The sequence below is a fragment of the Manacus candei genome, unplaced genomic scaffold (genome assembly GCF_025592945.1).
Source record: "Manacus candei isolate 608988 ecotype Guabito, Panama unplaced genomic scaffold, ASM2559294v1 h1tg000028l, whole genome shotgun sequence".
NCBI lineage: Eukaryota > Metazoa > Chordata > Aves > Passeriformes > Pipridae > Manacus > Manacus candei.
In genome coordinates, this window is record NW_026138076.1 from 39,997,848 (window position 1) to 40,024,523 (window position 26,676).

Genomic DNA, 26,676 nt, shown 5'->3' on the forward strand with positions numbered 1-26,676 from the left:
TCACAGCATTGGCTGAGAAAAACAGAGAACTGCAATTAAAAACCAAAGCAAATATAGGAAGTCCCAGCTGTGGAAATTATTAGACAAATAGTCCTCCATAATGTATTGGGCCTGTGCAAATTCATACACCAAGTTTATCCCCATCCTGGAAAATAACTTCACTCCCCAAGACAACAGACACAACCAACATCCAGATCCAGGCTACAGGGAAGTATAATGAGATGTTTTCAGCAGTCTTAAAACGTGAAACTTCTTCTGCAAATGAAGTATGTGAACAACATACAATTGCATAAGCAAATCCCAGCACCAAAACATAGTTACTGTTTTCACTGATGAAAGAAGTGAATCTACAGACCCCCTTCAGAGAAAGTTGTTTTGCACACAGACGTCTGGACACTTCCACAGCAAAAAGCACTGGCTTGTAAAATACATTTTGAACCATGTCTTCTTCCCCTTTCTAATGAATAGACTCACAGTGGGCAGCACACAACACAAGAAACTACCTGAGCTGAACAGAGTCAAGTATCAAGTTTACTTAGCTTCATTTGTTAACTGACTTTCTACTAATGAAGAAGCTCATAAACCTTTTTGTTGCAACCCATCAACGAGGACTATTATCAGGGTCTCATAATGTCAACTAGATTTATTGTTGCCAACGAGACATTCAACCAAATTAATATCTCTGTGCACAATTTAGCTGTAGCTATAATTTAATATATAAGTCATATGTTGCATAAACATTTCTCAAGGAAAAGGTCAAGTTATGCTCTGAAGGACAGTCTCTGTAACAAACTTGCACATCTCATGAGAAAGCCATAACATTTTACACCATGCCAAGGGCCAGATTCTTATTTCACCCATTTTGATATCATGTCCTTTAATTTATATCAACATAGAAGAGACACTTGCAGGTTGTTTATAAAGGTTATTTTAGGAATGTGGAGTTGAGACAGTCCTAATGTAAATGTCCTCTTATGTCTTGCACAAATCATCACAGGTCATCTGTAAGAAAAACATGCTCCTTGGTCTGAAAGAGATTTCGGCAACATGGCAACTGAGGCTTAGGAGAAGCTCCAGTGTCCATGTTGGTTTTAGTGCTTAACATTACATTTATGCTATGTGACAGCCAACCAGAAACTCAGATGTGTATAATGAATTAAAATTACATTGCAGCTCCATCCAAAGCCTGAACTCCAACCCGAGACTCTGACATTTGACATAAGACTCTGACATTTGATATAATTGATAGCTAATGCCACAATTTCTAATAAACCCAAATTTTAATCCCCTATGGAGCTGTCATAAGGGGGGAAACAACACAGGCAGCAACTATATGAGGCTCAGGCAAGGAAATACTTCATCTTTTATTAATTCTACATATTTAACAATCGAGCAAAGGACTTCAGTTTCCATGTCTTCAGTGTGTTGTTCAAAGATTTTTACCTTTGAAAAAGGAAGATGCTTTAGATCTTACTCTTGGAGAAAAGAAAAACAACAAACAACAAAGGAAGAGACCTAAATATTGAACAATGAACTACTGAACAATTCAGACACAGACTGAATGTTGAAGGGTTCAGAGCGTGCTCTGAAGCATTATTTGCTAATTTTGGAGTAAATGTTTAACTAGTAGAGTAGGATTTGCAAGTTTCTGATAAAGTTGATGGTTATGTGGCTGCTTCTGTGATAGATTGCATTATTTTACTGTGATCCTTTTTAATGTCCTTCCTTCTTCTTCAGAAGCGTAATGTATTTGAAAATTCAAAAAGCTACTTCAAAGGATTGTTCCTTCTTTCTGGAGACACATCTCTTTGAAGTAGGAAGGGAGAGAGCAAAACCCATCTCTGAATTTTAGTTCTATCTCACACGCAAATTTGGGGACACGCACGAGGTCATTACTGATACTATGTACATATAGTAATGTACAGAGCAATGTCATAATGCATGATAATACTTTTCTGCAATGTGACTGCTTGTGTACACACAGCCTGAGTTGCCAGTGTGCCTCTAAAACCTGCAGTGAAGGCAGTCCTCCTGAACCAGGGAAGTGGAAGCAAGTGAACACCACTGCACTCACGCTCTGATATGTGATTGCAAAGAGGAAGAGCTACCAAATGACTGCAAACAGGCCCAAATAATGAAAGTCAAATAAGATTTGGATATCTCTTCACTTTCACTGTAACCACAAAGAGTGCACTCTAAACCCATTAACATGCAGTGCTTTCTTTTAGATCTTTAATTGTAGGTGCCTCAAGTCATATCACAGATTTAAAAACAGCCACCTTCAGAAACAATGGTGCACTCACCTGAAATAGTAATTTCCATGCAGAATGTTGGATGAAAATAAACTATCAATGACCATGGAGTCCAGAGTAGCTTGTTCCAATTCCCTCTCCACCTCAAGATTAATTTTATTTGTCCTGTCCATTAGTACTGAAGTAGTTTATTGTTTTAAAATTTGAGTAGAACACCGCAAAGGCTTCTTCAGGAATGTCTGAGATGATGTGTCACAGTTTACTTACACCTCTACTATCTGTGAAAAAAACTTTAGCCTTTCATTTAACCCTTTCTACAGACCTTTTTGAAACCCATCTGAAAAATTAATCCCATTCAAATCTGCCAGACCAAAATTACAGAGTTCTTCTGAGTTTCAAAGAGATAGTCTGCAGGATGAAAGGAAACAACATGAAGAAATCTACAGTGTCCTGATACATTTGAGAAGTCATGGAGCATCCAACATGAACTCTAACATTTTGTCCACTCTTTCTGACTGCTGCTGCACACTTCAGCACAGAGCAGTATGTACTGACTGAAAGGATTTTCAAGATTAGCCTGGGACCCATCCCAAGAATGTCATAGGATCATGGAATATACTGAGTTAGAAGGGATCCATGAGGATCATCGAGTCCAAGTCCTGGCTCTGCACAGGACACCCAAGAATTACAATGTGTGCCTGAGAGTGTTGCCAAACTTGAACCCAGACAGGGTTCACCTAGACCACTTCTCTAGGAAGCCTGTTCCAGTCTTCAATCACCCTCTAGGTGAAAAGGTTTTTCCTGATATCCAACCTAAACCTTCCCCATCTCAGCTTCATGCTGTTTACAGAGTACTTCTCTTTTATGGTCATTGACATTCTCACATTTGGGATATATTAGACACTACAGGACAGCTGGTTGAAAGAAAAAGGTGAATTTAGTCATCTCTCACTGAGTTTTACTTTACAAGTTGGATTTGATTAAGCATGAATATAGGAAATGCCTCTGGTAGGTGGTATTGACAAGAAGTCAATAAAATCATGCAATGCTGTTGTTTTCTCAGCTTAAGAAGCAGACAACTGGAAGTGAAATGGACTGAGATTTCTTTTGCTTTCAAACTTTGTTGAGTCCATTTCACAGTAAAAGGAGGGTGTGAAAAGGAATCTATATTGCATTACATCTTACTAACAAAATATTATCATCCTGTGCATAAGTATCTGTAAACATAATTTCATGGTCCCTAACAAGACTTGACAAAGATCATAATTTCCGGATTCAGAGAAAAGAATGACATTAGATCCGAGGACTGTTAGAAAACATGAAACCATAATGGTATGCATAGATTTTTCCCTATAGTATGAAACAACGTGAAGATATAAGCCTTTTCAATACTCCTGGGACAGTCTTTTTGGCTGTCCTGCTCTGAAAGTCATCCTCAATGAAAGCAGACAAATGTAAGGCCAAAGAAAGGGATGAAATCCATCTCCAGAAGGTCAGTGGCTTTGCATTTCCATGGACACTAGGAGTAGTCAGAACACTTGTTTTGGCTTCAGTGCCTTTTGCAGTTGTTTTTTCATGTCAGCAATGGTATCTTATATGAAACAATTTCTTTTCAAAAGCTTGTGTCATCCCAGTGACACTTATGGCATTGGGAGTCCTTGCAGCATTTACCAGTACTTTCGAGTCCTCTCAGTGTCTCTGAGCTATTCAACTTCAAAGTCCAAAACTAGTATCTAGTGAAATGAAACAACCTGGAACCACATGGATTTCTAGTTTTCTATGTCTGTACAATTCCTAAAGGAACTAAGTAAACAGATGTTGGATCTATGCTGAATCCCTTGATAGAGGAACCTCTATCATTCTTCTCCAAATATGCTATGCATTCTCTCTTCCTTGTGTGGTAGAGAAAGTTGTGATTTTTTTTTTAACAAGCAGGTTTATACCCCAGTTGCTGATGTTAGTTCTTTAATAAATGTAGTTTAAAACAAATCCCCTCCCTAACGCTATTAGTTTGCTGGAACAGTCAAGGCAAGACACGACTGTCAATGGATCCAAAAGGTGGAAAAGGTGATGTAAGGTAGCATGGTGTTTCATCCCTTGAAAAAATAAAACAACAAAAAAACTGAGAGGAAAAAAAGGAAAAACTGGATTTGACAGAAGCTAGCTTCTGCCATCTCTGGTCTTTTTCCACTTGACAAGCCTGTCAAAATATGGTTTAAAATCAATTCTCCTAAAAGGCAAGTGGGCAACCATTTTAATCCCTAAGCTTCTGGCACTCTAGGGAGGGATCTTTCACAGCATTTTGGCAGTTGTTGATTCTCTCCTTCAGGCATACACTTCAGAGGGGAAAGCCATTTCCTATCTCACTCCAGGTTTAATCAAGTCCTTTCCCTCACATTATTTAATTAAAAAATCCCTAAGTTCCAGTTTAACATGTACTTCAGAACCTTAAAAAATGTGCTGTAATATCACTGCTGACATTAAATATACATAGTCTAATAATGTTTGCATAATATTGTAGACTATTTTTGCCAATAACACATCATAAATTTCTTAATTGCCTCAATATACCTTTCCACCATTTGTAATAATGCGATATCTATTGAAAATTTTGATAGCATTTCTTTCAAGAAACAGTGATACTTCTGTAGATGGGTATCAAGTTTCATTTCCACTTCATCAGTATGGAAAAACAGGTCATATACCACTACTCTCTGTTATGAGTTACCTGAATTCAAAGACAATACTGCAGGGTGTCTAGAAGGAACAGTTACTGCAATTAAAACATACATTGTTTAAATGTTTCAAAGGAGTCTGTTTAACATTCACTGCCACAGATTACCTGACCATTCCCAGAAAAACAACGGAGTATCCTTAAACACATGTAACATTTGCTGACAGCCTCAATGATCACCGCAGTACCCGTGGGTTAACAAGTCCCTAAGCACCTTCAAGCAAAATATATCATCTGCCTCTGGTTCCAGTTCTACAAGTGTACCTCCTATCAGATTTTTACCCAGCACTCTAATTTTTTGCTATCACAAGGTGCACCCAAAAATCTACCCACTCCTGAAAGGAGGAAGCAATCAATATATGCTCTCTCTTCGCTGCACTAAGGATTCAGTCTAGCAATTCATCAACTCTAGTCAGAGACAGTGAAAACTAACCTGAGAACTTGTCTATGATTTGAAACACAGTGGTGCTCTGAGGAGGTAAGAAATTTGGAAAACAAAGTTTGTATGACTCTCACTATGACCATCCATTTCATATACGGACTGCTTTAACTGTGTATGAGAACCACATCAACCACATCCTATGGGAAAGTCTGACATCAAAGTATTCCGAGTTTCTTAGCCTCAAAAAAAAGACCAGGAACACAGAACAACTATGGCAACTTGTTTGTAAGATGTAACACTGTTAAGTTGTGTATCAGGACAATAATTAACAGTTCTAAGGAAAAAAAAACCCACACACATTTAATACATGTTGTGATCATAATGTCAGAAAGTTTGTTTAAATGGCAAACTTGTTGAAGGTATTTTTGAATGTGGCATTGCCACATAACACAAGTGAATCTCAGAAAAATGAGAATTTGATCTCTTTTGCTTTATGCCTTGGATTTACAAGTAGCTTTCTGGTGTTTCTCAGTGTGTTTTTGCTGCAAGCTTCCCATTATAGAGCATCATTTTAACATAGGTTATTAGCAACCTGTGATATTTGATATGTCTCTCACTCAAACAAGACTGCATACAACAGCTCAAGTGCCAACTCTCAAGTACAGCCAAAAGTCTATCCTCTGAAGACAGTGACTGGAAGTATGTTATGGCATTTTCAGATAGGCTTTAATTAGGTAAGTTTCAGGCTATGGTTGCCACCAGCCACTAAGACAAATAGTTTATTTATTCCAGATTACAGGGACCAATGACGAACTTGACACATTATTCAAACACTATCCAGTGTTTTCAAACATCACCAGTGTTATTTTAGCTTTCTTTAAAAAAAAAAAAAACAAACACATAGAAACTGTTTCTTTTTCTGTATTTCCTTTATAACAGGGTACTCGAAGGCTTTGGGCAGCAGAGTAGTGGAAATGTAATCTCTACAAGTTAAGTAAATGTTTTACCTTCCAGTTTAAGAGTATCTGTTAAGCTACCAATTTTTGCCACCCAATTAACCTTTCTTATAATTTGCATAATTAATTACTAATGGCATTCAAAACCTTACTGTATTGTCTATTTCAGCAGAGGATGAAGCCACAAGTAAATCCATTTTTTCCCCAAGCAGTCAGACATTTTGTAATCCTGTTTTTCCCTGAAATGAGTTATTTCCTTGCATGCCCAGTAGCTGCAGGCAGCAATTCTGTTTTCATGAGACCACTGTATCTGTTTTCACCTTCAGTTGTTTTGTTAAATACAGTAAAAGAATGATGCTAACATAGATGAGTTCCAAATAACACTGTTAATTAAATACAGCCGGACATACTGTTCCTACAAATGCCTCTCAAAATTTCATGGGACACATCAGCTGTCACCTGGCTTAACCTACTTAAGAGAACATTTCAACCTACATGTTGAGAGATATTAGCTGTTTAGCTTAAACAAATGTGTTTTAAGTAGAACAAGTTGCATAGAGTTACAATATTGTGTGATTTAATATGCTGCTTGCTTTGCTTTACTTGCTTAGCATAAGTAGCTGGATTTCCTGAAGTCTTAGGCTGCAAGCTGTGAACTTTCACCTAGACACCTTTTCAGCCAGAATGGAGTTAATTTTCTTAGTAATCTCCCTAGTAGCTGGTACAGTGCTGTGTTTTGTCTTTAGTATGAGAAGAATAATGATAGCACACTGATGTTTTGATTGGTTTTAGGTAGTGCTTATTCTAAGTCTAGGGTTTTTTTAGTTTGTCATGCTCGGCTGTCGAGCAGGTGCATCAGAAGCACAACCCAGAATGGGGACAACAACTGTCAGCAGAAGCTGCAGCTCGACAAGATTAGAACAGTTAACACACCGACTACATGGACAGAGAGAAAGAAACCGGTGTTTTACGACCACATGCCATAAATTGGCACTGGAACAAGCAAGGCACACGAAGAGCACATAAGGGGTGGGTGCATAAGTTGCCAGGGGATTTCTTTGTTCTGGGTCTGTCTCTGGAGGCACACAGCTTGAGCAGAACTGCTGCTGTATCACTCCACTGAATTAATTATTTTTATAAATCTGATGCCTGACACTTTTCTGTGGAAACCCCAGGGTTAACAAAAGGAAGAGAAAGCACACCTCCTGAGAGTGAGTGTGTTTGTGTGTGTGTGAGTGAGGAGTGGAAAGGGACACCCGTCAGGCTTACTGGAGCCAACCACTGCAAAGGGACTTCGGTCCCAGCTGTTTAAAATCTGGGGTGCTATGCATTCAGCTCCTTGAACGGTCTGGGAATGCTCAGGTAGCATCTTCTCCTGTAACACTACATAATGTTTAACCTGTGCAGTTGGAGTTGTCAGAACTAGATACATGCACTGCTTATAAACATAAAGTTTTTCACACAGCAGAGGAAGACTGGGAGATGAGGTGATGTGCAAGAGCAAAGCTAATAAATCCAGTACAAGTGACAGGATTTAGCTGAAAGATTAGCACAACTGAAATCGTGGCATATAAAATACGTGTTTGCCAGATCAGAGGACTGATGCCTCAAAAATCAAAATAGGAGAGTGCTATTCATCTGGGACAGTTGCAAAACCTGCAGATGTTGTACTTATTCATAGTCTAATAGCATGAAATTACATTATGATGGAAGTATAGGTTACAGTTCTGTAAACTCTTAAGCATATGTTTTATTTCATTAATTTCTTGCAGTCCCAATGATATCTGAGATCAATTGTACCTACAGGTGACCCTCTCTGTGAACAAGGATTTCCTTTATTAACCCTCAAGAGACACTGAAAATATATAGAGAGACTATCTTATTAATGAATTTGATCTATATTGTTTACACAGTAACAGAAATCTTCAACAGAAATCCAAACCAATTAGACATAATGATGAAAATGCTCACATCTTTACTTCAGCACATGTTTAATATTTGATCCTCTAGTGTAGTAAATGACTTTTATTACATGCAGTAATTAATTTCTATTAACAGATATTTATATATTAAATTAAATATTTCATACATTCATCAATTTTATCATTTTAGAAGCTAGCCACCCTGAGGTGCACTAATCAAATTTTCCATTTTGTATGAAACGTAATTCTTTAATGGGCAGTAATAATTTTCTCTGCATAGTAAGTCACAAAAGGTGTTCTAAATCCTGATCTCTTTAAATGTAAAGCCATCTTTATCAACTTCAGCAATATTGCCTGCATAGTCATTGAAATGGATTAGTCTCCTTCAGCATCCTTCCCTTACTTCAATCGTTACCTAGATTAATCAGACCTTAAAATGTTTTTGTGCTAATAAGTTTCTTGTTTTTATTATGCATTTGTTGCAAAGTGCACTTGTTCATTGATGTGGCAGAGAGATGTTTCTGAGCAGTAGCAGTAGGTATCTTTCTGTCAAGACAAGAACAGCATTGCAGCCTGAACCATGAAACATCCAGTCAGGAGGTTATCAGGGTAACGGATATTATTCCCTTATTCCTGAGAGACCTTCAGTAAGCAACCTTTTGTGTGACTCACCTCCTCTCAGTTTATCCACCTACAAACCTGTGCAGATAGCACAGGCATTTTGCCTACTTTACTCTTCCAGCTGTAAAACACTGAATAGAGTAACACGTCTTTTCTTTCAAACATTATTGATCAAACTTTCTGAGATAGAATGGTTTTAAATTAGTGTTTTGTTTTGTTTTTTTTTTTTTTTTTTTTTTTGCTCTTCTGTGACACAAAGTAGATTGACATACTACAGAAATACACAGAAAAAATATTTCTGTGATAGTCTGGTATTTATCAATCCTGAGCTTTGGAAAAAAAAAGAAAGGCAAAATATTAGACTTAGCACTTAAGTAATTACTGAGATCGTTTTAAAACTCGATGCTAGGAAAACAGCAAGAAATGTAATTGTTTACATCTGGTCACTTTATTCCAGCGTGACTGAATAAGTTTAGAGAGATGCATGGGTCAGAAAATGGGAGAGTTGTGTTTGCATAAAGCTAAAAACATGTGGTGATCCCGGCTGTACCATGGCTAATTACATTGCCTCCTCAATCACACTGCATCACATTTTTCAAACAGAAAAGTGTCAGAGAGGAGAGATTGCTCACTCAAATAAATTAAAAATGGCTGTCATAATGGGAAATGTGTTCCAGATAACCATAGCCTGCTTGCCAGAATAATAAATAAATAAATAAATAAACAATGACACAGATATGTCCTTCACCCTCAACAGTAAATTAAGGGCAAAATGAGGCACCTCAAGAAAGCCAGAAGACGATTTTTCATGAAACTGTGAAGAGATTTTACTGCTGCTTACCCTCTCACCACAAGAAAGCATCAGTATTCAGGATGTTTCAGTAGATGAGCCATCAGAAGGTCACAGTCATACATATATAGACAGCTTGGGACACCTGTCCTTCAGGAAAGCAGTAGAATGATAGGAAAGGGGCTTAATCCAGACCCTGAGAGCCAGGTCAGTTTTTGGAAGAGCAAACACATTGGTCTTCTGGCCTTCTGCATGTCAGGTTTTAAGTGTTGATGTGGCATGCTTTGATACCTGCTCCTGGGAAGGTCAAGAAATACAGCAATATTGCTGTAGTGTCAGAGGTGACGTGTGAGATAGAGTGAGATAGCTCCCTCTGTTTCAATAAGCAGAGGGAAAAGGCTTACTGGACAGACTGGATTGCCTAGTTTTCTTTCAGTTGCAAATTTGTTTCTTTCAGAAAGGTAATACCATGAATTAAAAAAAAATTAAAAAAAAAGATTGTATTTTACCCTGGTTATGAAAGTTACTGATTTAGTTATTATGCCTTTCTTTTGAGTCATTCCATCTGAAAAGGCCTCGTGAGGATCAGCACTTTACTGGCACCAAATATTCTATGCTGCACAATTAACAACTGATATAAGCATGTGCCTGGTTTTGTCCACCCCTTTATACAAACTGAAGCAATTCATGTGGGACCCAGAATATCTCAGGACCAGGTTAATATACAGTGTCTATACTTCAGTTCCAGAAGGTTGTGTTGAATTGAGTATCAAAGTCAGGAAACATCACTAATCATATACCTATACATTTTCCCTTTGTAGTTCTTGGCTTGAATTTATTTTGCTGACTCATCAATAAAAATATGCGAAATCCCACTTCGATACAATTTCCTCTTCTACAATACACCAGTGTAAAGCTCTTTAAAGTCTCCGGCTTTCAATGTGTTTGAGGTTTGCTCCCCAGTTCGAATATGCCTATTTCTTGTAACCTGGAAAACACAGAAAAACCTGATCCAATTTTCAATGTCATGCAGTTCTCGAAAACTTAACCCACTCATCGATGTTTAATGTGTTACAATGGGTGAATAAGACATATTTCTCAATAATTAATAAAATATTACAGCTTAAGACAGAAAAGAGTATTTACAAAACCAAATATATCTGCATTTTTAGTTTTAAATACTGCTTACAAATTCTGCCTGGGAGGAAGGTCTCCAAAACAACTGTCACATCATCTGGTGGCCTAGGTAGTAGAAATGGCATGTTCTGGGAGAAAGATGTAATACCACCTCCAAGATATTAAGTTCAAAGATGGTTGTTGCCATTCTGCACTCTGACTGCCTTTCATCTCATTAGAAACCCAGGAGAAACAACCCAAATGACAGGTGCCAATTACAATTCTTCATTACTTAATTTCTTTAAAAGCCTTGTTCAGGTTTGATCCAAGGTCCACTCTTCTGTTCCCATCTCTGCACTCAATACGTCAAATAGCCCAACAGTGTGTGTTTAGCTTGTGCAGAACAATGGCAATTGTGTAAAATGCAGTGATCTCACAGAAATTTTACCATTCTAGAAAACTAATGGTGAAGTGAAGAATTTGTTCTCACTACACATTTAAGACCAGTATCCATCATGAGCAGGTTGCTCCAATGGGAACGAGTTGTTATGTATATGTTTCCATTTCAGCAAGCCTTCCTAGCAGCAAGTTCACTCAACATAGGTTACTAGATATGTAAAATAATATATGTATATACGTGTATATATATGTGTAATATATATATGTATGTATATGTGCGTGCGTGTGTGTGTGTATATGCTAATGGCACAGACCACAGATCTTTGGGCTTTTAAAAACTGCATGCCTTGAATTGTCATGGTTAGATCAAGGTTTTAAAGATAAAGAATCTGATTGATTACAGGTCCTTGGGCAGGATTCCTTAGCAGGTGACAATTCCCATGGAAAACAGAAGGCATTGTGAACAGAAGGCATTTGCTTTTGGAAACTGAACAGTCTTACATAGAGAGTTAATAGGAAGACACGGGTAACCACAAAAAATACGAACTCTCTTCACCTGGGGAAACAGTGCAGGTGTAATATCTACCATCTTATGCCACCTACAAACCTGTAAGGAATAAATGAACCATTTCTGGCTAAGCTAACAAACCAATCTGAACATAAATATGCTCCTCAAATGAGGCTTCTCTCTCTAGAAGAATTGGGTCAGTATGATGACTTTTATCTCATGAAAGTATGTCTGCTTCCATTGTCTATGTCCAAAGACATTTTGTTAGCATATATTCTCCATATAGGTCACAATCACACTGTACAACCTACTTAAGTGCTTGAAGATTCTTCTGTAAGTTTAGGTAACCAAAAGGAGACTTAAACAGGAATAATATTCCCACGGCAAAGTTTGATTTGTTTTCTTTCCAGTTGAACTGAACTGTTATTTTTTACCAGTGAATAAGGAAAATATGGCCCAGATCTTCTGTTCTAAAAGTGAAATATATGTAACAATGAGAGAAAATACAGAAGGAAGGAAAGCTCTTCCTTTATCACCCTGACATGGACCTCTAACCTCCATTCAGCTTCCTTCATCATCCTCTGCCTCCTCTTTCTTTTTCTGGTTTTCCTAACATTCAGGGTTTTGACCCTTTGCATTCAAACTCAAAAGCAGATAAAAATTCAGTCAAAATAGCTGCCTTACTAACAAGACATTTGCTTTTCATAAAACATCTCAATTTTCTATGGAAAACTTTAATTTTCATAGAGAAGAATTTATGAGCTTTTTTTGCTATGAATGACAACTTGTTTAGCAAATAAAAGTGAATGTTTCTAACTGAAAGCTTAAATGACAGCATACTTATCTTGAAAACATATTGCAATGAAAACTGAATCATGTCAGTCTGGTTCTTTTGGCCCTTCATCTCTTGGCTGAATTCTCTGCTAAGCTTTTTCTATATTTAAAATATTCATAACATCTCTACCTTAATTAAATCCATTGGTGTCTATAAAAATTGAGCTCACTCTGCAATCTCTTCCTCATAGCCCTAATAGGGTATCCCTCTCCCACCTGGATGCTTATCCTCATAAAAATAGATATAAGCTTAACATAGATATTTTTCATCTCATAATCAAATTTAACCAATAGGTTAAAATATTATAGCAGATGGCAGGAGAGAGGAGACTGAAAGAGAAAAAAGATGTAATTCCAGGCTCCCAACAGAGCCAGAACTCATCACTGAAGGTGATGGTCATCCTCCTGCCTGAAATACCATTCTGTGTGAAGCCACCAGGCCTAGAAAGCTCGGGTAACTCAAAAGAAACACACATTTTCAGAGTGAGTGTTAGAGTTCATCCTATTCCAGAAAGTACTAATCCAGAATCATCTAGAGTGCCAGTTGATTGTCCAATGCATGAATATAAATGGAAAAACAGAGGAAACAAAACTCTAGACAATGCATTTCCTCCTTGTTGAATTTCCTTTCCTTGTGGAAATATTGGCTAAAATCCAATCTTAATTTTACAAACAGTACCTTTAAAAACACCTTATATTCCTGGAATGAGCAGTATAAGGCATCCTCCTCAGTGTTTTCAAGCTTGTACTAGACCTAACAAGGTGTCCTCCCAACAGTGAGAAGACTGGGAATGGGGAGGAGGGTGGAATGGGATACATCCAGGACAGGTGATCTGAACTGGCCAAAGGAATATTTCATACCCTATAATGTCATGCTCAGCAATAAAACTGGGGGAGGACTTTTTTAAGGTAGTCATTACTCACAAACTGGATGGGCATCAGCCTCATGGAGGAGATGGTGACTGATGGCTTTTGCATCACCTGGATTTTTTTTTCTTCAGTTATTAAATTGTTTTCTTTTGCTTTTGCAAAAGGTGTTTAGCTACTGACCGGGGTCAACCTACTGCATGCCTCTCACTTCTACATAGTGAAGAATTTCTTTTTATATCTAATCTAAATCTAATCTCTTTCAGATTAAAACTATTACCTCTTGTCCTGTCAATACATACCCTTGTAAAAAGTCCCTCTCCAGTTTTCTCGTTGGCCCCTTTTATGTACTAGAAGGTTGCTAGAATGTCTCCCTGAAGACTTCTCTTTTCCAGGTTGAACAATCCCAACTATCTCAGCTTGTTGTCATAGGAGAGGTGCTCCAAGCACACTGGTCATCTTTGTGGCCTCCCCTGGACTCGCTCCAACAGGTCAATGTCCCTCTTATGTTGGAAGCCCCAGAGCTGTATGCAGTAGTCTAGCTGGGGTCTCATGAAAGCAGAGTAGAGGGGGAGAACCCAGGGTAACACAACCTGCACAGCAGCTGTGAGAGAGAGGAGTGAGAAAGAAGGGTGAGAGGCATAGCCTTGCAGACACCTGAGGTGAACTGCATGGACAGACATGCTCTGGAGCCAAGGATCATGCCGAGGGAGGGAGATGAACTCTCCTACCCAGCAAGACCTTGATACTAGAGCAGAGAGAGGCGCCCCAGTCCATCCTCCCAAGTGGGAAGTGGTGGAGCCAAGACTCAGAGACAGCTCTGACTCAGCATGGGCAGCTCCAGCAGGGACAGAGCCCACCCCACCCCAACCCGAGATAAGCCGCCCCCAGGGAGAGTGAGCAACCAGGAACGCAGAGCATCAGCCAGGGACAAGGAGCAGCAGTTGGTGCACACTGGGCACTGAGGTTCTGCAGCTCCAGCAGTCAGCTTAGCTGGTGATCATTGCCCTCACCGAGAGAGCCTGCAGAGGTCCAGGTCTAAGGCTGCATGGAGTGCCAGATCCTGGCCCTGATCTCAGCAGGCAGCAGGGAGGACACCTGTATGAGGTGTGATGAGGCTGATGATGTGCTCAGCCTGGTGGTGGAGCTGAGAGACAAAGTGAAAAGACTAAGCAGTACTTGGGATTCTGAGGAAGAGATTGACTGGTAGAGCCATACTCTAGGATGCCTTACACAAACAGACCTGTCACATACTTCACAAGAAAGAGTGGATGCCCTGCCCTATCACCACCAGGCAAGAGGGGACCTTAGAAGTGGAGAGGACTGGAAACAGATTTTTAATTTTCACAGAACGTCCTGAGTTGGAAGGTACCCACCAGTTTTATCAAAGTCCAGCTCCTGGCTCCGCACAGCATATCTCAAGAATCACACCATGTGTCTGAGATCATTGTCCAAATGCTTCTTGAACTCTGGCAGTCTTGAGGCCATGACCACTTCCCTGGGGAGCCTGTTCCAGTGCTGAACCACCCTCTGGGTGAAGGACCTTTTTCTAAAAATTGCATTTCTGGGTATTCACATTTCCTATTACTGGACTTCAAGTTTACTTTGCAGATTTTTCTACTTGTTTAGTTTTAATACCTTTGATGTGTGAACATACAGGAGACCTGGAGGAAATTCACAACAAAAAAATTCAGAAAAGCAAACTGGATGGTGTATCTGAGCAGAATATAAGAGAACAAAGATGAGATAAGGGAGACTGGTCTGGCAGTATTCATCCTATGATCCATTTAACATCTGGTCCCAGTGTTCTAGGTACAGAGGGTCTCATCTAAAATTACAATTTACACATCCTTGAGGTTATGTAATTGTCCCCCAGTGCACTAAGAAACCCAATACAAGGCCTTCCATCTTCCCTGCAGATTCTTTTCAGTACCACATGTCAGGAAGTTCACCCTGAACATCCGACAAGATCAATATTTCTGTGAATACCAAGATCAAACAGGCTTTATAATCTCAATTTCTTAAGTGAGACACTTGAAGCTAGCATTTCTCTTTAGTTATCTGGAAAGCCAAATATGCAAGAGCATGATGAAAAGATCAGACCTCTCCCCTGTATTCAAGTCCTGGAGGCATGGTGAGAGTATCTAAAGCATGTGAGGTGGCAGAGAGCAGCTCTATAGAAAGATACTTTTAAAGCTTCTGGCTCTTCTAAATAACTTCCATTACTACCCTAAAAAAAAAAAAATATCCATAGACACATGGTCTCAAAAGAAAATGAGAAATATCTTCACAACATACAGGCTCAGCACACCTGTGCTTTACCTCTCTTGCTCTCTTGGAATCTGGAAACAGGAGGAAATCCACTGGAAGCATCAATGAGCTACAGAAGTGGGGAAGCACCTTCAAACAAAGCAGAATAATTCTGGGGGTTTTTTTCACCCCATCCATGGATATTTGTTGCTATTTTAGCCACAAAATGCCAAGTTTATCTTTGTTCTCCAGTTGATAACAGTAATAAGCTATGTGATTCATGTCACTAATTCCTTATGCTTGTAGGACTTTGACTGTGCACATATATGCCTCAGTAGCAAATTCATAGCTGATTTGGGTCAAGAGTAAAAAGTTTATGCACCAAGTAAAACTTAATAACTGAAATCTGTTTTATCACCTCTAGTTTAAATCACGCTCCAAACTGACAAGTACGTGAGCCAAAAGAAGGCATACTCATGATAATTGCATAGACATGCCTAAAGCAGTGTAACAGCCAAAACTATCTAAATTAGATATGTCAGAATATTTATAGCCATTGGCATGTCCAAACTAATTGACCTGCATCCTGCCTGAACTGTGTCACTCACATAAACAAAGACTTTAAATTGCTAGTGTCAAAGTTAAGCATTAAATTAATTAGTTGCTGAGTTTACTGGAGTCTGATTGCTAATAAACAGGTTCTCTGGACAATATTTGTAAATTAAATGTGCCTAACTCTCTTGGTGATAAGTTTAAGAATGGCTTTATTCTTGAAGACTTGAGAAGAAAAGCAGAGTAACAAGTCAGAAATCATATAAGAGAAAGTCTAGTGCACTTTCTCCTTGGGATTATGGATGAAACAATAAAGCTAAAGCAAAAGCTGGCCAACCTGCTTCTATTATAGTTTGCTGCTAGAAGGGCCTCAACCGCTGACATAAATATCTTCTCTTAGGATATCTCACATTAGGTTTTCAAGAATTTCAAGGTATGGCTTAAACCTGCTCTCACATGATGGTCTGTGTTGATATAACATGTTATGGACAAAAGCAGCAGTTAACAGAGGTGTCATAGAATATCAGACAGATCTGATATCCTGATGGCCCACACAGACCCAATATGTTACCTGGCATACACCACCTAGTCAAATAACAGCTTTAATCTTGTGTTTCTACAGCTCTGAAGAGTTTTCCTTATTCACAACAGCCCTGCCTCTGTTTCTTGCTCATTAAAAAATAGCATTTTTAAGTATTGCAGAGACTAGGAGCAAGACACAGGGAAAATTGCTGCACAAATCTGTCCTCTCATGCACTTGTCCACTGAGAACTGGAGATTGATATCATTTGCACGTTCACGTTTCCACAAGGCCAAACTTCGTCCCACTTGGAAAATAAACCAGCATGAGATCTAGGAACGAGCCATTTGGGAATTTGCTTCCCAGTGGGGAAGCATATACAGCATCACAGTTTGTGTACCATCCTCATAGTCCCATGCTTTTCAGGAAAGGAATGACTGTTCTGAGAGGAAGGGGCTTTTCTTCTTGATTCACTGGAAAGACCATGAGACATAAATGGGCTGTGTTACTCCATTCCTTTTGTTTGAAATTACTTCTGAGTAAGACAGTTCTGCCAAAACAGTTTTGCCAATTAGTTGTCCTCGACTGACAGGAAGAAATATGAGCATGTTATACGGCCCTGTATAACATCTTAACACCTCTTTCCTGTCATCCACACAAAGGTGCATCCCATTATAACACAGACTCCACGAAAGAAAAACTTTGGATAAGCAGCTTAGTCTGATTCATCTAAATCTATAGCAAAAACATTTTTGGCTGTTCTGCTAGACACTGATAAATTAAAGCTCATTCTTCCTCCTTTACTGTATATTTGTGTTTTGAGTATAAAGCACTGAAACCCAATCAGGATGGTATTTAGATGACTTTGATCTACACTTAGAATTATTCACTGCTTAAGATGGAAGCATTATCTCTTATATCCAAAGGAATAATAGCAAAAAAATTCAACATGATTAATGTTTTTAGAATCATTACCAAATGAAGTGCAGGTAATTTGCCACTTGTTTTAAAGTGCTGCTAGATTACCCCTCAGAAATATTTTAATCACATATATACACCATTACTTTCTGCAACATCAGTATAAATAGAGTAATAAAATCCAAGGGGCAAGTATGAATGAAAAAGATAGATGTGTCAAACAGAACCACTGGGCTCTCCCTTCTTTCTTTTTCAAGAAATACATTCATAAAAGTCCATTTCTCAACCTGTTTTCTTTACGTGTCATATCAACCAGACCAGAAGAGCACTGGTAAGCAAACAATGACACATTCTTAACAGACACCTTTTACTCAGCCATTACACTTAAACACTTGAATCTGCTGGCTGGACAAGGATTTGTGGATAAACTTGCTTATGGTACCCATGACTTGCTTATAGATATGCTATTAGGCACTAATTCCACAGTCCTTGGTACCCAGCAGGTAAACACTTTCGTTGCCTTCAGGCTGAGGCTGACTCCACATAGAAATCACGAAGAAAAAAAGGTCATTATTTAGCATTTTGATGTTTAAAACAAATGACAGCTTTCCTCCCCTAAAGGAAAGGAGCCCTAATCCTAACCCCTACCTCAAACCCGACCCTAACCCTGACACTAACTCTGAACCAGACTCTGATACTAGCCCTAACCCTGACCCTAACACTGATCTTGACCCTAACCCTAATCCTAAACCTAATCCCTAAGACTAAACCTAAATACTCACTCCCAGTCATAACCTTAACTCAACCCCAACTTTTAAATCTAACTCCTAATCCTAACGCTTACCCCTAACCCTAACTAACCCTGACCCTAACCCCTAATACTAATGTCTGACCTTAGGAAGGAAAATTTGGGATACAAACATATCCAGATTCCATGGAATATCACATTCACGAACCCTAAGGTGCTGTTCCATTCAAGACAGGATCTGTCACAATGTTAGGAGAAAGATCTTGAAAAGTGGCCAGATTTCCTTTTTTTTTTTTTTTTGGCCATGAGGAAGGTACACAGAGAGAAGTATGGCAGAATCTGGAGCATGAGGAATATGACCTTTGAATGAAAGAAAGAAACCGAGATTCAATGGATAAAACATCTTTCACTTAATTTAGGAGTCTTTTGGGGGTAGAGAAGAACACATACATGCAAAGTCTTCAAAGCCAAACCCAAGACAGGCAAGTAGCTAAAGGAGACAGATGCAAGAAAGTTAAAAGAGCTAAGAGATCCTTAGCTTATCAGACTTGGTTCTGATTTTTAGAAATGAGAGGTGGCAATGAGATTGTGACATTTAAGGTAGGATTTTCAAGAAGCAGTGGGCACCCATCAGGGCCCATTGACCCATCACCCTCATTTTTGAGACATCCATCTATGTAGGATTCTAAAGTTTATGGAAGGTTTTGTTCTTTACATTCTGTTGGGATGAACTGCTATTCTGATAGTTTGTTGCAAGGAGGATATGTTCAAATATTACAGCCATCAAGAACAGTATTAAGAATAAAAATAACACAGGAAAATATAATTTCTGGAACAGATCAGACAAAAATCTTCTTTATATTATTCAAGGACTTTGTTAAGATGATAATAGCCAAGTAAAAAGAGAAAAAAAGGAAATGATTGAAATAATACATGAATATTTTGGGGAAAAAGAATCAGTCTAAAGAACAACCAAACCCAGTAAGAGATGCTGCAGCCATACAAACCATCTACCTCTTCAGAAACTCATTACTGTTTTTGTATCTTCAATACAAGATTAAAAAAGGTTTCAAGGGGAGCTGTTTGATGCCAGCAAAAACACTGTTAGCTTGTCCAGCTTTGTGGCCTTGCTCACATTATAACATTATTGTTGCCTTTCAACACAGCAGGGACCAGATTTCTGAAAGGGCACATGTGGCAAGGTAAAAGGAAGCAGCCAAACAGCATTATCAGTCTTAAGAAGTTTGATTCTGAAACCTTCTACAGCTCTAGCAGGAAGACTTTGAGTTTCAGTGAGTTTCTGTAAGCCTTTGTCATAGAAACTTCTTGCCACTGTCAATCTGACCCCTTGTTATAGGCTGCAACAAGCAGTTAAATCACACTACCAAACTCCATAGAGCCAAAATAGATGACTGAGTAACCAAATTGCAATGAACACATATTTTAGACTTTCAAACAGTGAGAGAAAGTGACAGTTTTGAGATATTTCCATGGTATTAATATGAGATTTTAATCATCTGAATGTACTTCGATGCCACAAATTCCATTATATATACCAAAGGCAACATCGTTGCTCATCATTTGCCTCATCATTGCTGTCAAAAAGACAATCTAAATGAGGAACTAGTTATGAAGAATACTATTTGGAGACAGGTAATATATTGAAAATACATGTTTATTTTCTTTTCCATGATTCTTTTAGAAAAGTGCAGACGTGTGCATGTGGCTAATCACCTTGTGGCCTTAAAATACAGGTTTTCCAAGTCCTTAACCAGTTTAGTAGTGTAAGTCTCAGAGGCCTTCAATTAACTACCTGATATCACATAGTTACCTGCTGTGGGGTTTCGTGAGCTTTGCTCTGAATCCACTGCTACCAAACACTGCCAGCCAGAGCGGCAGAGCAAAACTGGCACTTTCTGTGCTCCCAATAGTCACACAGAAACATGAAATGAAGCCCTTCAAGGATGATGGAGCAATTCCATATGGCAGCTGGGGCTCAGCACAAAATGTCAATCAGGTTCCAGACACTTCATTAAGATGGGACTTCACAGGGGATCTAAAACTGACGTAAGATAGTACCAAATGAAAGCCACCCAGATTTCCCAGTATAGCATTATTTTTCTCCCACTGCAAGTCAGGACACTTTCTGATCTGAGAGTCTTAAAGAAGGATTCCATGTCCTAAAGCAAAGCTCTTTCAAGTTTGCTGAAGGTAACTTGAAATAGGCACACTTCTGTAAATAAGTCCACAAACTCCAGGCCCTGCTTCCTAGATAAGTTTTGTCAAATCAGAGCAGAGGTAAAAACCCCAAAAATTAAAAAAATCAGTATCCCATGCCTGTTGTCAAAACTGATAAAAGAAAACAATTACAGACAGTTAATGCAACATCTGCCCTGACAGTTCCATTCAGGTAGTTACTTATCAGTCAATACTCTGCTCAGCTCCCAGGTCTGAATTGTAAGCAGTGCTTGATATGTGTTGGCTGTTAACTCACAGACCCAGATCAAGTCCCACTGCGGCCCTGAAACTTCCGCTAGCACAGAGCAAACCAGAAGCACCAGTAGAAATTCACTGGCAGCAAGCACATCTGTATACATTGTTGCTTCACCTCCAAGCACCCATTCTCCTGATATCCTGATATTTGACCAGTGGACCCATTCAGCTGAGTAAAAGAAAGCAGCATCCAGCTCTCTAGGAGCAGATTTAGGGCTATAGAATTTAATTTTAAAGTGTAACTAAGAGAGAGGCCTGCCATCACACAGAATAACTTCAGTCATTTTATCCATAACTATTTGCTAACCCTTCAGCACAGGTATGTTCTGCATTTTACAGTTGACAATAAAACTGTAATGATTTCAGAGCCTACAAGCAATAAATTTCAGGCAGTTATATCCAATGTTAAGTCCCTCTGTAAACAAAAATATTTTTAAAAATCCTTACCACTGGCAAAGCATAAAAAATTAAACTAATTGGTCTTTTCATCTACTTATTAAAATTAAGTTTGACATTAATAAATAATTGACATAATATATTATTCAGATCTTTACATACAGAATTAAATAGGATGTAAAATGAAGGTTATTTATTTAAAGGGAAGTAATTGATATGAAAAAGTGCTGTCATTCTAGAATAGCAACAGAGTTGCAAATATATTGGACTTTATATAGCCCCGTTCTTGGCTGGCAGCCAACTTTCCTACTGTTTCATATTCCCTTTTTTAAAGACTTGACTAAGAAAAGAAAATCCTATCTCCAACATGTTGAAATAAACTATTTTATCTCCAGGAAGTTATTCGCTTTTTTAAATCCTTTCAAGAGTCACATGCCATACAGCTACTACCCTTTTTTCTTACATCACAGAAGACTCACAGGCAGCATCAAGGAAAGGATTCTAACAGTGCATGGGACACAGGATGGATCAGTCTCTCAAATCATTCAGAATCCATGCACAGGAGCCATGAAATCTTAACCCTCCTGAAAAACTGACCAAATTCAATCCCGATGTTTCCTGAGTTTCTTGTTTTCCATCTCTCATACTTGTAGGGTGCCCCAGAACTTCTCATCTGACATTCTCTATCCTTGATGCTTGTGCTAGACTTTGGGCTCAAGTTTCTGAGTTCTCTGTTTCTTTGTTGATGGTGAAATATGATCCTTCTGTCTCAGTGCCCAGGTTTCCTGCTCTAGAGAACCACTCTCATGAAATGAGCCATGTCATAAGCCAAACAGGTAACACTAATAAACATATACAAGGGAAAACATGATAAACAAGCAGGATAAACAAGAAACCTAACGAATATGATCACTTGAAAAGGATGCATCCAATCTGGCCTAGCCTAGTCAACTGCATACCACAACTGTGCTATAAGAAGAGAAGTCCAAAACCTTAGAAGTCCCTAATAAAGGGGAACAGAAACTTGCAGATGAAAAAACAAATGTCTCCAGGGAGAAACTTGCTCCAGAAAATAATTTAAACTTCTAAAACTGGATGTAGAATAGTTATTCTGGTAGCACATATATTGACAGAGGGAACAGGTAATGCACCTGCTATCAATATCTCACAGGTGTAAAGTAAGCTTTAAAGTTACATATATACTTGTAAGAGCTCATTGCCTGTGCTCAGGTGTTTTTAGGCTAACATCACTATCTAGGACTGCACCAGAATGAGGGACTGCTGCCAAGCACCCTTACCAAAAGCCAAATGCACCAGCCTGTGCTATGACAGAACAGAGAACCATGGCAAAAAGTGGTGGATATGCAGCACCAGACTACTGCTCTCCCATGGTTTAAATGCAACATCACACAGACCTCCATCCAGCTGGATATAGGGTATTTCTTCATCAACATGTAATATAATAATATGCCATGTGTGTTTCAAAAACAACTTCTACAGAATTGTTTGTTTTACGTAATACCAGTAGAAGAGACTGTAAGGCTCACAAAAAACCAGTAACACACCAGTCCTGCTTAGACTGCAGGAACTTTTCTTCTACATAGCCATCCCTGCTATATGGATATATGTTTAGACCAATGATGAATCTCCCACTTACACAGGCTTCTGGTCCCAGGCTGATAGGTTGATAGCTCACCACTTGTGGTTTGCTCCGTGCAGCACAAAAGCCTGGTTGCCTTTTCATGGCTGCTATTCTCCAAAGGGTGACTTCCCTTACCTGAAAGCACTAGTAACACTGTTTAATAGTGGACCACAGGGATGAGACAACTGAGGGAGCCCTGTGTAGACTGTAAGTAGCAGATACCCAATAGATCTGCAGGCAAGAGGAATAATATTCCTGGAGGCACTGAGTGCACTCCACGCAGTTTGTTCTGCCCAGGAAGCTGCTGTGCTGGCCTTGAACTGTGTTTCTGTAAGGAACTGTGTACAGGTTTGTTTGTCTTACGCTGCAGATCTGCATTTTCCCTATTTCTTGATCCAGTAAGACAGTTATAGAATTTTAAAGTCCTTTCCATGCACTCTCTTTAAAGAATAGATGCATTTAGTTCAGCCAGTTTTGGGTCCCAGAACAGATGATACCTGTTTTCCATGTCCTGAGTCATGTATGTCTCTCTTTGTTTTAACTTCTTAAATTTCTGACTTCCTAAATCTCACTTAGTAATTCTCCTTATCTACAAGTAAGATTGAAGACCTGTTTCATTTCACCTCTAAGCAGCCTGCTTGGTATCTCATCTATTAATAGGAGTGAAATCAGTGAAGTGGACATCTGTCTGTCCTCTCAGCTCAGGGCCTTATTACCAAGTTGTAGATCTTCCTTTGTAAAGATACATTCAAACAAAGCCACAGGAATTTTATGCTAATGTTGCCTTAAAGATCGGGAGCAATAAAAACTCCAGGCTAATTTAGTGTAGAGATAAGATATACAGCAGGTCTTTAACGAAGGCCTTCTGGCATAGGGAGTACAGATAAGGCATGCACACATGTCCAGGGGTTCCACAATGTATGGTCTGATCAAAGAACCACCTGGCCCTCAGATCTGCCCCCCAGGCACACCTCCCCAGAAATTAGTCGGAGGTCCCAAGACCCCTTTCTTCCTCATCTTCCTCTTCTTCACAGCATGTACTGTCTTTGGAGCTTTTCCAAGGTTCCGGACTTGAAGGTTGCCTTGACCTATGATGGTATCTTGTTGTTCCAGTCCGGGGTGCACATGTTCTTAAACAGAATGAAGGGCTGCCTTGAAGGAGTCTAAGCAAGCTTACAGAATTTCAAAAATTCGATATGAAATGGGGGTATAGGTTTTGGTAAGTGTAAACTACTATTCTAAAGTGTGACAGACTATATAGCTACATTAAAATCTACAAAAAGCTAAAAATCTGAAAATTCAAAGACATCACTAACAACAACTTGACTGTCAGGTGCAACAAAACACAATGTGTGGATTCTGGTTGAACAGAGGGCCTGAACCTCCTTTTTGTCAAGAGGAAGAGGGGGAATAGGATTTCCTAGACAGCATGGAAGGTATCAAAAAAGGGATCATAAGAAATCTCAGAGGAAAATACAAGAATTGTTACAACCCTAACTGTGCAGATATAGGACTCACTGGCCAAAGGCTGTCACTGTATAACAGGTAATTTTCTAACATGAATTCCTGACCTAGCCTAGCTCCAGAGCAGATGTCATTAGGAAATATGAAGGGCTTTCAGCAAAGAGAAGTGCTAAACAGCAAGCAGCACACAGTGGCAGTGACATAGAAGGGACAGAATACAACCTGGACGTCTGTGGCTCCTGGCTACGTCATTTATCCTCCTTTCCTTCAGCAAAATAAGAAGCTGTATATGCTTTCCTACTTTCCTTTCATTGCCCCTTCATCTTGTGTCTTTGTTCTTCCCAGGCTACAGATGTGGCTCAGAATCCTAATGAGGGACAGGAAGTCTCTTTTCTGGGCAGGCAGATTTAAGTAATTAGATTGACTGTTTCACAACTCCCTTTTATTTACTGGGCACTGAGTATATCATGTTATCTGTAGGTATTTGCTGGTTACTGAGATCTAATAAGTATTAAATTAATCATCTATTTTAAAGAATATCTTTCTTGTTTTATTTTGAAATTAAATTATCTGTCCAAATAGGTGAGGTGGGGGAAGTTAGAATAAGTAGTGTCTATTTTTTAGAGAAATTCGTGGTGCTTCTCAGGACTGAAAAAAGATAGGGCATAGTAATTATTTTATTTACTGCTTATTTTAATTTTAATTATACTGATCTATTATAAATCCTTTAAAGACTAATCCTGAAATGCCACTTACATTTCTTTTTGCTCTCTTTTAAAAGATTAATTTTGCCTCTAAGCAGATTCAAACTTTCTTGCTGTCAATTGACCACAGAATTAATTGCCATACTGATCACAGAGCCGTCTTGAATTATGAGAAAACATGTACTTTGCTTCCACTATAAGCATTTCTCACACCTTTTGCTTATCCAAGCGTATTACAACCAGGAAAAAGAAATACAGGACAACTTTCAACTATATCTAACATGGCAAATTACACTGGAAATTGCACTGATTTTTCAAGCCATGTGGTGAACATGTTCCTCTCAGATGACAAAAAGCAGTACTGCAGTGATCTACAGGAGAGGTTTAAACCAGATATTAGGAAAAATATCTTCACTGAAAGAGTGATCAGACATTGGAACAGGCTGTCCATGGAACAGTGGATTCACCAACCCTGGAACTGTTCAAAATCTGGCACATGGGATATGAGTTAGTGGTGAACGAGGTGGTCCTAGGTGACCCCAATGATCTTAAAGGTCTTTTCCAACCTTAATGATTCTATTAAAACTATGAGAACTGTACCATCAGCTCCTCCAGGCAACTTCAGAAATTGCAGCCATAGTACTAAGGGAGGTAGTTAGGGAAGGTGGCCAAAGGATTTAGAATCAGTAAAAATCTTTCTCTGCTGTATGAGTCATAGGAGGAGAGCAAACAGGGCATGACAAAATGGGCCTTTTGTCCAGGAGAGCAAGGATGGGTTGTCTTCTCCAGTTACCAAGTGAACAAAGGTTATAGCAGCTTGTTGTGTTGGGTTTTTTTCCCTAGAGAACAGATAGAGTCTTTTAGTAAGAGGCAGAAAAGCAGATAAGTTAAGCAGGTCTGCTTTGTGTCAGCTTCCATGGCATTCGGGAGCAATAGGTACTAGTAGCAATAAACAGAAAATTAAAAAAATATCCCCAAACACCACCCACCCCAAAAAAACCAACCAAGCAGAATCTGCCTTTCCTAAACCCATGCTGACTAACCCTGTTTCCCTGGTTATCCTGCACGTGCCACATCGTGGCACCCAAGATGATCTGCGTTATAGCTTTTCCTGGTACCAAGGTTAGGCTGAAAAACCTCTAGTTCCCTGGATCCTCCTTCCAACCCTTCTTGTAGAAGGGCATTACATTTACTAACTTCCAATCATCTGGACTAGGACTGCTGGTTAATAGGAAGTTAGGACCTAAACCTAATGTCTAGGTCCTGAAATGTCAAGCCTATTAATTCACACAACATGCCATAACCTTGTCTTCCAATGTTTGCCAAGTGTCCAGATTTATGTCCTGTTATTGACCCTAACTAAAGTCTTGGAAAAAATTCCAAGTAAAGAAAAAAGAAAAATAACCTCATAGTTTTTTAAAGCAGCCCAACAGGCCTCCAATTTTCAACACTGCACTGAGGAGGTTATATCTAGAAGTTTTAAGACCAGTTATAAAACTATCTCCCTGATCTGCTGGTTAGGCTTGTTTTTCTGTTTAGCCATAGGAGGCCAAGAGAAATGCCAGAAGTTGTGCTTCAACAATCTGTGTTTAGACACTGAAATAACTG